This window comes from Sceloporus undulatus, chromosome 3 (genome assembly GCF_019175285.1).
Source record: "Sceloporus undulatus isolate JIND9_A2432 ecotype Alabama chromosome 3, SceUnd_v1.1, whole genome shotgun sequence".
NCBI classification, from domain to species: domain Eukaryota; kingdom Metazoa; phylum Chordata; class Lepidosauria; order Squamata; family Phrynosomatidae; genus Sceloporus; species Sceloporus undulatus.
The window spans coordinates 178,957,515-178,969,335 of NC_056524.1; the positions used below are offsets into that span (position 1 = coordinate 178,957,515).

At 42.3% G+C, this 11,821-nt stretch overlaps 2 protein-coding genes across 2 annotated transcripts in view; one reads left to right on the forward strand and one right to left on the reverse strand.

Annotated features, from left to right (window-relative positions):
• The window catches only part of LOC121925331 (putative lysosomal acid lipase/cholesteryl ester hydrolase), a 216,444-nt gene that overhangs the window by 83,449 nt on the left and 121,174 nt on the right, over positions 1-11,821 (reverse strand). The gene's annotated exons all lie outside the window — the stretch shown is intronic.
• Positions 5,430-11,821, forward strand: part of ASAH2 (N-acylsphingosine amidohydrolase 2) — a 55,959-nt gene continuing 49,567 nt past the window's right edge. Inside the window, exon 1 of the mRNA XM_042457368.1 lies at positions 5,430-5,504. The gene's annotated coding sequence lies outside the window, so the exon portion shown is untranslated. The remainder of the gene's footprint in view (positions 5,505-11,821) is intronic.

The window sequence follows — 11,821 nt, forward strand, 5'->3', positions numbered from 1 at the left end:
GCACGATGCCAATCTCCACCCATTCTCGTCTGACAGCAGGCTGTCTGGCTCAGTAAAAGTATATTTGTATGTGTGTTGAATCTGAGCCAACACGGGTATACCAATGCAAAAATCCTCTTGATGTCTCATACATGCATAAATTCTCTTATGGAAGTGGTTGGACATTTTTGACCAAGGAGCAATGTCTAAATACAGATCAAGGCTGCAAGACTGGAGTTGTGCACTTGATGTCCTTCTCCGTGTGTGTGTGTGCTTTTGCAGCCACTGCATATCACTCTGCCCAAGCTGAAATTGGCAGTAGTAATTCTTTAGTCACACATTTGATAGTGCATTGGTTACACATTTGGTAATGCACTTGAGGGTTCATTCAGTTGCATAACATTGAAATTCAATACAAGGGGTGTACTGAATGAGAACCAGCATGGCATAGTAGTTTGAGTGTTGGACTATGGCTCTGGAGACCAGGGTTCAGTTGCCTGCTCAGCCATGAAGCCCACTGGGTGACCATGGGTAAGTCACACTCTCTCAGCCTCTGGGGAATATAAAACTGTCTGAAGAAACTTGCCAAGAAAACCCCACCTTAGGATTGTCATATGTCAGAAATGACTTGAAGGCACACAACAACAGCAGTGAGGGATATGCAGCACAATCATTATCTAACTCCACAGAGATTTACACTACAGAACTCTTATGTTGTTTTTCAGCTCCAAATGCCATGGGTGTAAGAAGAGCACTGAGATGCATGCCCATGAGACCATTCTGCCATTTGGAGCAAGGCGGAGTAGAAGGATACAGCCACAATGAATGAGCTTTCTTGTTCCACAAATCTTGGCAGCAGCAGTGAATGACGCAGGAAAAAAAACCTATTAAATGAGCCTTCCACAAACCACAGCAACAACACAGAGCCTGGAAAAAAACTCCACATCAATCATGTGTGTTCTTATTAAAGCAGTAAAGCATGCAAATACAAATGTAGAGAGAAATGTTTAGCTGCTCTGGACCATTTTTTGTCCCCAAATGCCCCACTATGTTCATGTTCACCATATGTTTGGGCTGGGATTGACAGTTCACAATATTCCCACCCTGAGATTTCCATGCCAAAACGTAGTCCTATGGAGGATCCCAGTAATGCCATTAAACATTATGTACTGACCATAGTTGCTCACAGCCTGTCATTCAAGCACACACAAGCGCCTCATATTTTCCTGGTTGGAAATTAAAACAGAAATGATAGCTAAAATGAAGGGCTGTTAGATCAAGGTGAAAAGGGATTATTCTTTCTTGTTTACTTGAGGAAATAGGATAAGGAACCCTTAAACTAGCCTACTTGCTTCTAGACTGAAGGTGGATGCAGAATTGAATGGGGGTGAGACTCCTGATGCTGAAGGAATGGATGTGAAGAAAGATGTTAACTATTGCCAAAAACACACTGCAGTAATAATTACAGTAGAATTCAGAGACATAGTCATGTTAGTCTGGAATATCAATATGCAAAGGGATCCTTAACCATAATTAAAGTTGAATTTGTCACCTCTTCACCATACCCACGAGTTTTGCATTTCTGTGGCTATTCATACAGTCTGATGATAAAGGTCCTTCCTGAGCACCAGTTCACTCCATGCATCTGAGGAAATAGACCAAGTCTACAAAAGCTTATGCAAGAACATCTTTTGCACAGTTGGTCTCAAAGGTGCTACAAGATCCCTTTGCAGAACTAACAGTATTTGTCTGCCTTCCCCCACCACTACTGTGGTGTCTTCCGACACCAACAGCATTCCAGCCTATACTAGCTAGAGTGGCCGTGGCCTGATGTAAAGTAGGACACATGGGCTTGAAGCCTGTTGTTGTTGTTATCTGCCTTTAAGTTGCTTCCATCTTATGGTGACCCTAAGGTAAATCTCCTGGGGATGTGGTGGCTCAGCAATGAAGACGGTGACTCTGTTGATTGTAAGATTGGCAAGTTGGCAGTTCAAGGCCCAAGCACTGTGTGATGGGGTGAGCTCCCATCAATATTCCCAGCTTCTGCCCATCTTGCCATTTGAAAGCATGCAAATACAAGTAGATAAATGCTGTTATCGTCTCATGTTGGTGGGAAGATAGCAGCATTCCCTACCGTCATTCTGGCCACATGACTCACAGAGTAGTCTTTGACAATGCTGGCTCTTTGGCTTAGTAATGGAGATGAACACCACCCCCTGTGGTCAGAGATGACATGACAACCTTGTCAAAGTGGGATACCTTTATCTTTTTAAGGTAAACCTATCATGGGGTTTTCTTGCTAAGATTTGTTCAGAGGAAGTTTACCATTGCCTTCCCTTGAGGCTGAGAGCATGTGAATTGCCCAAGGTCACCCAGTGGGTTTCATTGTAGAGCCAAGAATCAAACCCAGGTCTTCACAGTCCAACACAGTTGAACACTCAGACAACTACACCGTTGGCTCCCTATTGAATCCTATATGTTGTCCAAACTAGAATAAACCCACTGAATGAATGCATTGTATACTGTATAAATGTTAACTCACCTTTAAACAGTATGTAAAGAGCTCTTGTAGCACCTTCGAGACTAAGGCATGTTACAGACCACCCCTTTGGGGCGGCCTGTAACCGGCCCTTTCCCCGCTGTATCGGGGCCTCAGGTGCCACAACGGCAGCCTCTGAGGCCCCGATCTTCTGCTTTCCAGGCCGCAGGGAAGCGGCAAAAGGCCGCTTCCCCGTGGCCTGGAAAGGGGTATCCTTGGGGCTTCATGCCCCAAGGACACCCGATGGCGGCGGGGAGGAGGAGAAAGGGGCTGCTTGGCCCCTTTCTTCCTTGTGTCCCTGGCACAGCCGTCTAAAGGCTGTGCCAGCAACGTAAACCGCAGAAGGAGCTCAGTTTCGGAGCTCCTCCTCGCGCCGTGGAAAGGGCGCTCTAGGTGCCCTCGCATGGCGCGACGACATCACAACCACGCCGCCTCGTTTGGAGGCGGCGCGGTGATGACATAGTCTTGGTGGCCCCCATGTGGAATGGGCGCCGCCATTTTGTATGGAATTGATCTGTACTAGGGTTACGGGCATCAAGAAGTGACGCCCCTTTATAACCCTAGTACGCGCTCGTCATGTACTAGGGTGCCCATTTGTAATGGGCCTAACTGAAAGAAATTGGCAGCATGAGCTTTCGTAGCTTTCAGTCTACTTCCTCAGATAGGAGTAGACTGAAGTCTACGAAAGCTCATGCTGCCAATTTCTTTCTTTCATTTAGTCTCAAAGGTGCTACAAGATCTTCTACATACTGATTTTACAGAGTAACACAGCTATATCTTTTAATTCTTTCATATTTTAACAGTAGGTTCAGTGAGACTGATCCAGATGGGAATAACAAACAGGTTATTCAAATCTAAGTGTCCAGGATTACCAAACTGAAAACTGGAGAGGGCTTCTCTGCCTCTAATGGTTGCGTAATAATAATAATAACAATAAATTTATTTATATTTCCCACCTCTCTCGAATGGATCGAGGTGGGATTACAACCTATAAAATATATACAAGAACACATCAAATAAAATACAATAAAAATAATTACATTAAAACTAGCTCATCGTCATACAACAATACAATTAATAATTGTAAGCCGCTCTGATAGCCTTTAGAGCTGAAGGGCGGGGTATACATACCATAAATAAATAAGTAATAGAGTGATCAGAAAGTGGAAAAGTATTTCTTACATGAGGTCAAATGGGTAAGCTCGCCAGAAGAGATCCATCTTAAGTGCCCTCTTGAAGGCTTCCAAGGAGGCAATAAGACAGATCTCTTCCGGGAGACTATTCCATAATTTTGGAGCAGCCACAGTAAAAGCTCTTTGGGAAGTCATTACAAATCTGGTTGGTTGATGTTCTAATAGATTCGTCCCAGTTGTTCTGAGAGTACGTGGCGGATCATGTATGGAGAGGCATTTCCGCAAGTAACTCAGACCCAAGCCATGTAGGGCTTTAAAGGTAATGACCAACACCTTGTATTGCACCCGGAAGCTAATTGGCAGCCAGTGAAGAGATTTTAAAACAGGTGTTATATGGTCAAACCTGGATGAACCAGTGACCAAAGTGGCTGCCACATTTTGGACCAATTGAAGCTTCCGAACTTGGTACAAGGTTAGCCCCAGGTAGAGCGTGTTACAGAAATCAAGATGAGAGATTACCAATGCATGTACCACTGCTTCAAGGTCGTTTTGGTCCAGGTAGAGACGCAGTTGGCATATCAACCAAAGTTGGTACCAAGCACTCCTGGCCATCATATCTACTTGAGATGATAAAATGCCCTCTTCTGCACAACCATTAAAGGTATAGGAGCCCACTCCAGTTTTCACTCTGGCAGCCCTCCATGGGTCCTCCTTTACACAGTGAACAGTTTTCTGTCTAAATCCAGTTTAACAAAACATATGAAGGCAAAGCTGGGGCTGTGGAATTACTCCACCGGAAGCTTCTGGGCAGTAAGTTAACCTTGCCTCCTGCCCACAGTTTCCCCTGTTCTGGGGAGATAATTCTATAGCTCTTTAAATTATAGTAATTATTTCTACATAAGCAGCTCTAAATACAAATCTGCAAAAAGAAAAGAAAAAAGAGAAAGAGAAAGCCAGCAAGCCTCCCTTCTTGTGGGAGTGGGAATGATTTATCTCCTCTGTTTTTGTTATGTGAACCTGGCTCCTTTAACCCTCTCCTGTCAAAAAGAAAGAGGCTGGGTTAGAACTCACATCTAATTTTCTGTGCAGAGTTCTGGGGGATTTGGTATGGAAATGAAGTAGGACAGGTTGTGTGTGTCTGTGTCTTGTGTGAGAAACAGAGAGAAAGAGAGAGACCCAGGGTCACTGTTCAGCTGTCAGGGATCCTGCCTAACCCAATAGTACAGGAACTGAATGGAACTATACTTACCTTGTCTTGCTTCCTATGCCATTCGCTATAAATTTTCTCAGTGCTGAATCATGAAACTGTAACACCCTTGGGGCAGGCAGCCTAACATTTACATTGAAATTGCTACCTTTACACGCTGCCTTCTCTCAAAGAATTTAAGCCACTTTACACAGTTAGTCTTTTCCACTTTCTCCCCACTACAATCCCATGAGATAGATCAGGTGGAGGTGAGAATTTTAAAACCTTCCATGGCGGTTTTAAAACACAAATTAATAGTCACTTCTTAAATGTGTTATGTTTTGTTTTTTTGCACTGGGTTCCTTCAGCTGGTAGAGGGTTGGATTAGAGAGCCCTTAGGATGTGTGAAGAGCTCTGTCTCTAGTAGATGGGCCTCTCTTTAATTTTTCTGGTACAGGTTTACCACCTCAGTGAGGGCAAAACCTGAATCTTTTGGAATGCTGTGCCGGGAAGCAATGAGTCATGGACAAGGCCACTTGGCATAAACTGCTGGGAGGGTCAGAGTCCTTGTAATAGCTACTTATAGTAGCAAACAGCCAAATACTTATGAGAAGGCAGGAGGCAACTCACAAGGAGCACCGACCTACTCAAGAGGATATACCAATATGTGAGTATGCCTCATTCACAGCTTTGCTTTTAATATAAACTGGAAAGATGCCTGGAAAAGCTACTGTAATTTAACTTGTTATGGGTGGTGGGGGAAGAAGAAAAATAATATGAAGCAAAGAAGGTGCTGGATATGATTACTATTTAAATCTAAATGCTATTTGGACATCTTGAACCGGGAGGAAAAAAGTTGTTAAAGTAGGGAAGAAAGCCTTTGAGTGATCTTTGCAGTGACAATCTGGGGATGGAGAGATTAGGCTGTCCTGAAAGCATGCTGAGCGACAGAATGACACAACCATTCCTAGGATGGTTATTTATAAAGCCTCTTGCAACCAGTATTTATTTTAAAGGCTGGCACAAGTTTCCTATTGATATTTCATCATACATCTCCTAAAAGATAATCCAAATATGACCATCAGAGCCAAATGATTTTACATAAGAGAGGATTATTATTTACATTGTGGTTTTATTCTTGCAGTCAAGCCCCTCATTGCATCCCTTTGTTTCATTATTTTCTACTCTTTCTCTTTTCTGCCTCATTCTGCCTTTGTTCCTCCTCAATCCTTTTGAATAAAACAGAAAACAAATAATAAATGCTCATGATGATACATTGAAGCAAATTCTAATAGGTATTTCGCAAGCAGTTTATTTTCAACTGATAATTTAGTAGGTTGAGGGTAAAGAGAGCACAGGAAAAATATTTTTAAAGTGGCTCTTTCTTTATGTGGGGGAACGGTTCCGCACACACACATCCATATGGGAAAAATGCATATGCTTAAGTCCCATTGAAAACAGTGGAGCATGTGCATGCAATGCGGCATGTGTGCCATGGATGCACGCCCCATTGTTTTTCCCATGGGGCGGCTTCAGCATAAGCTGAAAGCCACATATAGCACACCTGCATATGGCGCGGGCACACTGTATTAGCATTCTCCAATAAACCTGCTGGCTGGAGAATTGTGGGAATGATAGTCACCAAAATACAAACTTGCCAAGTTTTCAACATACATATTTGTATCTGAGAATTTTTTTAAGTTTTTTTCTTATTAAGAGGGGGGGGGGGGGGTCAATTCTTTTTAAACAATGAAATCAGGTCCTTTAAAATGAATATTATAGAAATGAATTCAGTATATCTAGTAGAAAGTTTGGATTCCCTTTAGAGGGGGAGAACCACTCCAGATCTCCAAAGATGACATAATGCAAAAATCACACCATTAAGATAAGAATCACTGTGGTTAGGTAGTTCTAGTATTTTTTGATTCCTGCGCAAAAGTAGTTGCAGCTCAGCCATATTATGAATCCAAAAGCTCAAATTTTTATGTTTGTTTCAAAAGTATGTATCTGTATGTGCCTTCACGTCACCTGTCAACTTATCATGGCCCGCATGGCCCATAAAGCTGACAATTACTATGTACCTGCAGAACCCAAACTGGCATTTGTGATCAGGATCAGAGGAATTAACGGTGTTAGTCCCAAAGTTCGCAAGGTACTGCAGCTCCTTCGCTTGCGTCAGATTTTCAATGGCACATTTGTGAAACTCAACAAAGCTTCTTAGGTAAGGAAGAGAACTCAGAGGTGGTTTTGCCAGTTCCTTCCTCTGAAATATAGCCTACAGCACTTGTTGATTCCTTGGGCAGCCCCCCGCCAATAGTACTAACCGGGTCTGAGCCTGATGGAATCTGGTACCTTTCAGCAATTTGTTGTTATGTGCTTTCATTTTTTTTAAGCTGATGGTGACCTTACAGTATCCTTGTCATGGGGTTTTCTGGGCCTGGGCCAAGGTCACTCAGTCGGTTTCCATGTCCAAGCGAAGAATCAAACTCTGGTCTCAAGTGTTGTAGTACAATACTCAAAGTATAACACTGGGGAGCTTATCGCACACCTTCCCCCCCCCCCCATTATGGGAACTGGAAGGGGGCGCTTCGGGCCACGTGCAACCTGGAAAAAATGCATTTTATCGCACAACAAATCATCCTCAAAAGGGCCCTGTTCCATCCCCCGGCACCAAACCATCCCCATTCAGTGCTGAGGGGCACCATTTTCCTCGGTCAGAAGTCTTCTGACCAGAACATTTAACGCTCCTCAGCACTGAATGGGGACAGCTTGGCGCCAGGGGATGGAATGGGGCTCTTTTGAGGATGAGTTGCTGTGCGATAAAATCAATTTTTCCCAGTTGCACGTGTCCCCAAGTGTCCCCTTCCAGTTCCCATAATGGGAGGGGGGAGGTGTGTGATAAGCTTCTGGGTATCTCTATATTTAGAGTACTGGGCATTTATTAGAAGCACCATTAAGAGCACCATTTATTAAGACCATCTGATATTGATGGCAGGCAGAGATAAGGATTGGGTGCCAATAGGTCTTCTCCAGAGGCCTCCATCAATCGAGCAGACAGCTACCATTTTCAGTTACAGCTAGAAGCCAATGGAAGACCCTGACATTGGGTAGGCCAAGGCCAGAGAAGAGAACAGCTTGCTTTGGATCTGCTGGATTCAAAACTACAGCACCACACACCGGTGGTGTTACTGGGGTTGGCGTCACCTAGTGCTTTAACTCATGGTGTCACCCCCAGTATGACTGCCCTCTTTTCATACTAAACCATACAGAATTCTTAGTAATGTTTTTTGTGCAAAGGTTATTCATAAATTGGAATTCCCATATATCACTGAATGTAATAGTTGTGACATAAAATAACTAGGAAAATTACAAGTATACCTTTAAATTACAATACCATATGCACTAGTGTTTACATGTACATAGTTTCATGGTATTAAAGTGAAAATTTGGTAAGACTTGATGTTTTTAAAGAAAAATTTAAAATAATTATTTTAAAATTTTAAATTTTAAATTGTAATTTTATTTTATTATTTAAACCTGGGCCTTTCCTTTCTCCTCCCAATGAGCCTCACCCCTCTCACTTTATCTATTAAATGTTTTAAAGGGACTCAGGTGTATGCCACAGCCCGCTGCTGCCAAAAAACAGATGTCTGGGGAGCAGTGGTGTAACCCTCTCCCCCCTTAAGATGTCACCTGATGTGGTCCACAACCCCATAATGATACCCCTACCATGCACAAAACATGGGACATAGCCAATTTTCCCATTTTCACTCTTCACAGTGGGAAAAGGAATTCCTCTGCTGGTGAAGAGGAGCTTCTCCTTTCCATACATTCTGGCAGAGCTTTAGCTGGAATGCAACTATTCTGTTCCTTCCCTCATTTTTGTAATTATGGTCAGGATCTTAAATGCTGATTTTTAAAATCTTTTCTACCCCTAGATCTCCACAATGTTCTATGATATTAAACCAGTCCCCTGTCTAGCTATACTTATTTAGTTCTGTGAGACTTTAGGGGAGAACTCTGATTGACTGGACCTGGGTGGTAATGGCTTGACCCTTGAGAGAAAAATCATTTTTACAGTCCTTTAGCAGAAGCCAGGTGTGGGCAAAAAGCTTCCTTCAGGATGACAGGAGTTGTCACCCTTGTGATTGTGGCCGGCCAGCAAACGCCCAAGGAAGTAGCAATCATGCTGGAGATTGTTATGGTAATGAGCAGCTCTATGTCAGACATTTGAAATGATACACTGGCACAAGCATGATACCCTGGTAAACATCCCGTTTTATTGGGAGGCAATAAATTAAGAATGTGGAAAAATGGCAGTGGGGATCAGCATTTCAGTCTCCTCTCCTAGCTGCAAAGTGGCATGGTGGTGTATTTTGCAACCACATTTTTATCACCATATTACTTTTGGGTAGGGTTGCCATATTCCAGTTCTTCCGTTCCCAGGAAGCTTAACTTAAATGTTATTGACTAATTAATCAAAGGTTTTGAGTGGCTGGGAAACAGTAAAGCAATACCAACCCACACATGTGCACACTCGTGCCAGATGGCTTCCCATTCCAAACATCACTTCCTGCTTTACAGAAAGAAATTGTGTTTGGGTTTTCTTCATGGCATACTTCAATCCTGAACGACTAAATACACATTAGCACAATATGAGGCACCTAAAGCTGAAATAATTTGCACACTCCTGAGCATAAACAGTGGGTCTTCTTCCTGAATATGTACTTGTGACATTATTCTAGCTCTAATTGAGTGATCTCGAATAAATTCATCGCAAAGTTATGAGTGGAGACCAGTGTAATCATCCTGTATAATCTGCCTTGAGTGCTCAGGTCTCTGGGGCACATTTATTTCAACTTGGTTATGGTCATCAAGAGGATATTTTCACTGGCCATCCCTAAACTGTGGAATGACCTACTGGGAGAGATTCAATAGTAAACATGCTGTCTGAATTTAAAAACAGCATTAAACACCTGGAAGACCTACCCAGTCAATTTTAAATTGGTATATTTTAAATCAGTATATTTTAAACTTTTAAATTTAAATTTTAAATGTTATGTTAGATTATTTAATGTGTATTGTCTCCTGTGTTTGTGTGTTTTAATTTATGTGTTTAAATTGTGTTTTAATCTATGTTGTGCCCTGCCTTGAGACTTGGGGGCAGGTGGGTAAAAAATTATTTTTGTGGTGACAGGTGCTCTGGCCACCAGGAAAACCTGGCAGCAGACCAAGAATGGCAGTACATATCGAGCTCAAAGCACATGTTTTATATTCAGTGTAACTGGGCCTTACAGCTTACCACATCTTACCACATTCCATGAAATATGAGCAAAAGCTCAACTGTTTTCCTTTGAGAACATCAAAGACCCATGTGCCCTTGCCTTTGGGCTAGGTTGCAGCAGTGTGTGTCAGTGTGTGCGTGGGGGGGGGGGTAGATTTTCTGTTAGCTTAATGGTTTTGTGGTATTCTTGTGTTTTTGGTTTTTGTGATTTCAAATAAAAGCTTTATGCAGTAGAGGTATAACAAAGTAAGTCCTGTTGCACATGTATGGCATCTTTCTATAGAGCAAGGATAGGCAACTGTGGAAGTCTAGGAGTTGTTTTGGGGGGGGGGGTTTTGTGGGCAAAGTGTGGCCCACAGGCCACATGCAAGCCCCTAGGGTTGTTTTGTGGGCATTTAGAGGGAACAAAAATTTGATACTCTTCTACAACATGGCCACATAGTCTGAAAACGCCACAAAAAACTAAAAAATTGATATTTTTAATGGCATCAGATGTGCAACCCTCCAAGGTCTGCTGAGGAGCTAATGTGGAGTCCTAGTCTTCCACAGTTGCCCATCCCTGATCTATAGATAGATAGATCTATTTTGTTATATTAAAGTAACTATAAACATACTTCCAAAAGTGGCAGCAACATTCATAATTTGTCCTTTCTTTTCTTGAAAATTCTTGGATTTCTCTCCCTGTATAGTTTGTTATGTTTTGCCAGAATGCTTTAATATCATTTATATCAGATTCTGATACCATTGTACATATGTCTTCCCATTATAACACTTCTTCAAACCCTTTTCAAACAATGCACAATTCCTCTTCATTTGTACAATGTAGGCTTTAGGAACAGCACATATTTAGGGGTAACAGAATATAATGAAAAAGGAGCAAGTAACATGTTATTATAATTTTAAAAAAAATCATTGTAATGAATAACAGGTTAGGGTTACTTTTTGAAGACTAATTATCTTTGAAGAATAACTTTCCATGCTCTGGATTAACTATTATGTACATGTTTAGCTAGCTGTTTGTTGTGGTGCTGGTGTGCCTTGAAGTAGTTTCTGACTTAAGGCACTCAGACAAAATAAGGAACTGGATGTTTAACCCACAGTGTTATTGGTTACAGCTAAAAAGGTTTGGCCTAGCATGGGATATGTGAACCCAAGCATCAGAAAACTTGTCTGGCAACAGATGTAAAAACCACTACCTGTTTTCCTTGCTTGGTGATGGGGCACAGATCCCACAAAGGTGGGATTCATGTGGGTGCAAGTCACTGAGAGGTTCTCCATTGTGGGGTAGCAAGGCCCAGAGTTCCTAAACTGAGATTTTGCCTAGAAGATCAAAGTCTGTTCTGGGGGAGCACTTGTAACTCCTCCATTGGACCGGATTGGGAAGTATGTTGGGTAGGTTTGCATGATTTCCTCATCTTTCCCATGGAAACTGGGAAATTGCCCAGGCTTCAGACAAGGAGACTCTGATGCACTGCCCAAGGGGAAGGGATCTCTGCCCACAGGGTGCAAACAGGATCACCAAGTAAGGCAGGGAGGACACAAGGTTCCCATTTGGAGTCTGATGGAACATGGTGGATGCAAATTACTAGGTCACATTGTCTTTAATATCACTAGGCTAGTTTACCTGTATTATTGGGGCAGATGGAAAAAGCATATATACTCTTACACAATGAATTGTTCAAATTCCTGTTTTATGTTGT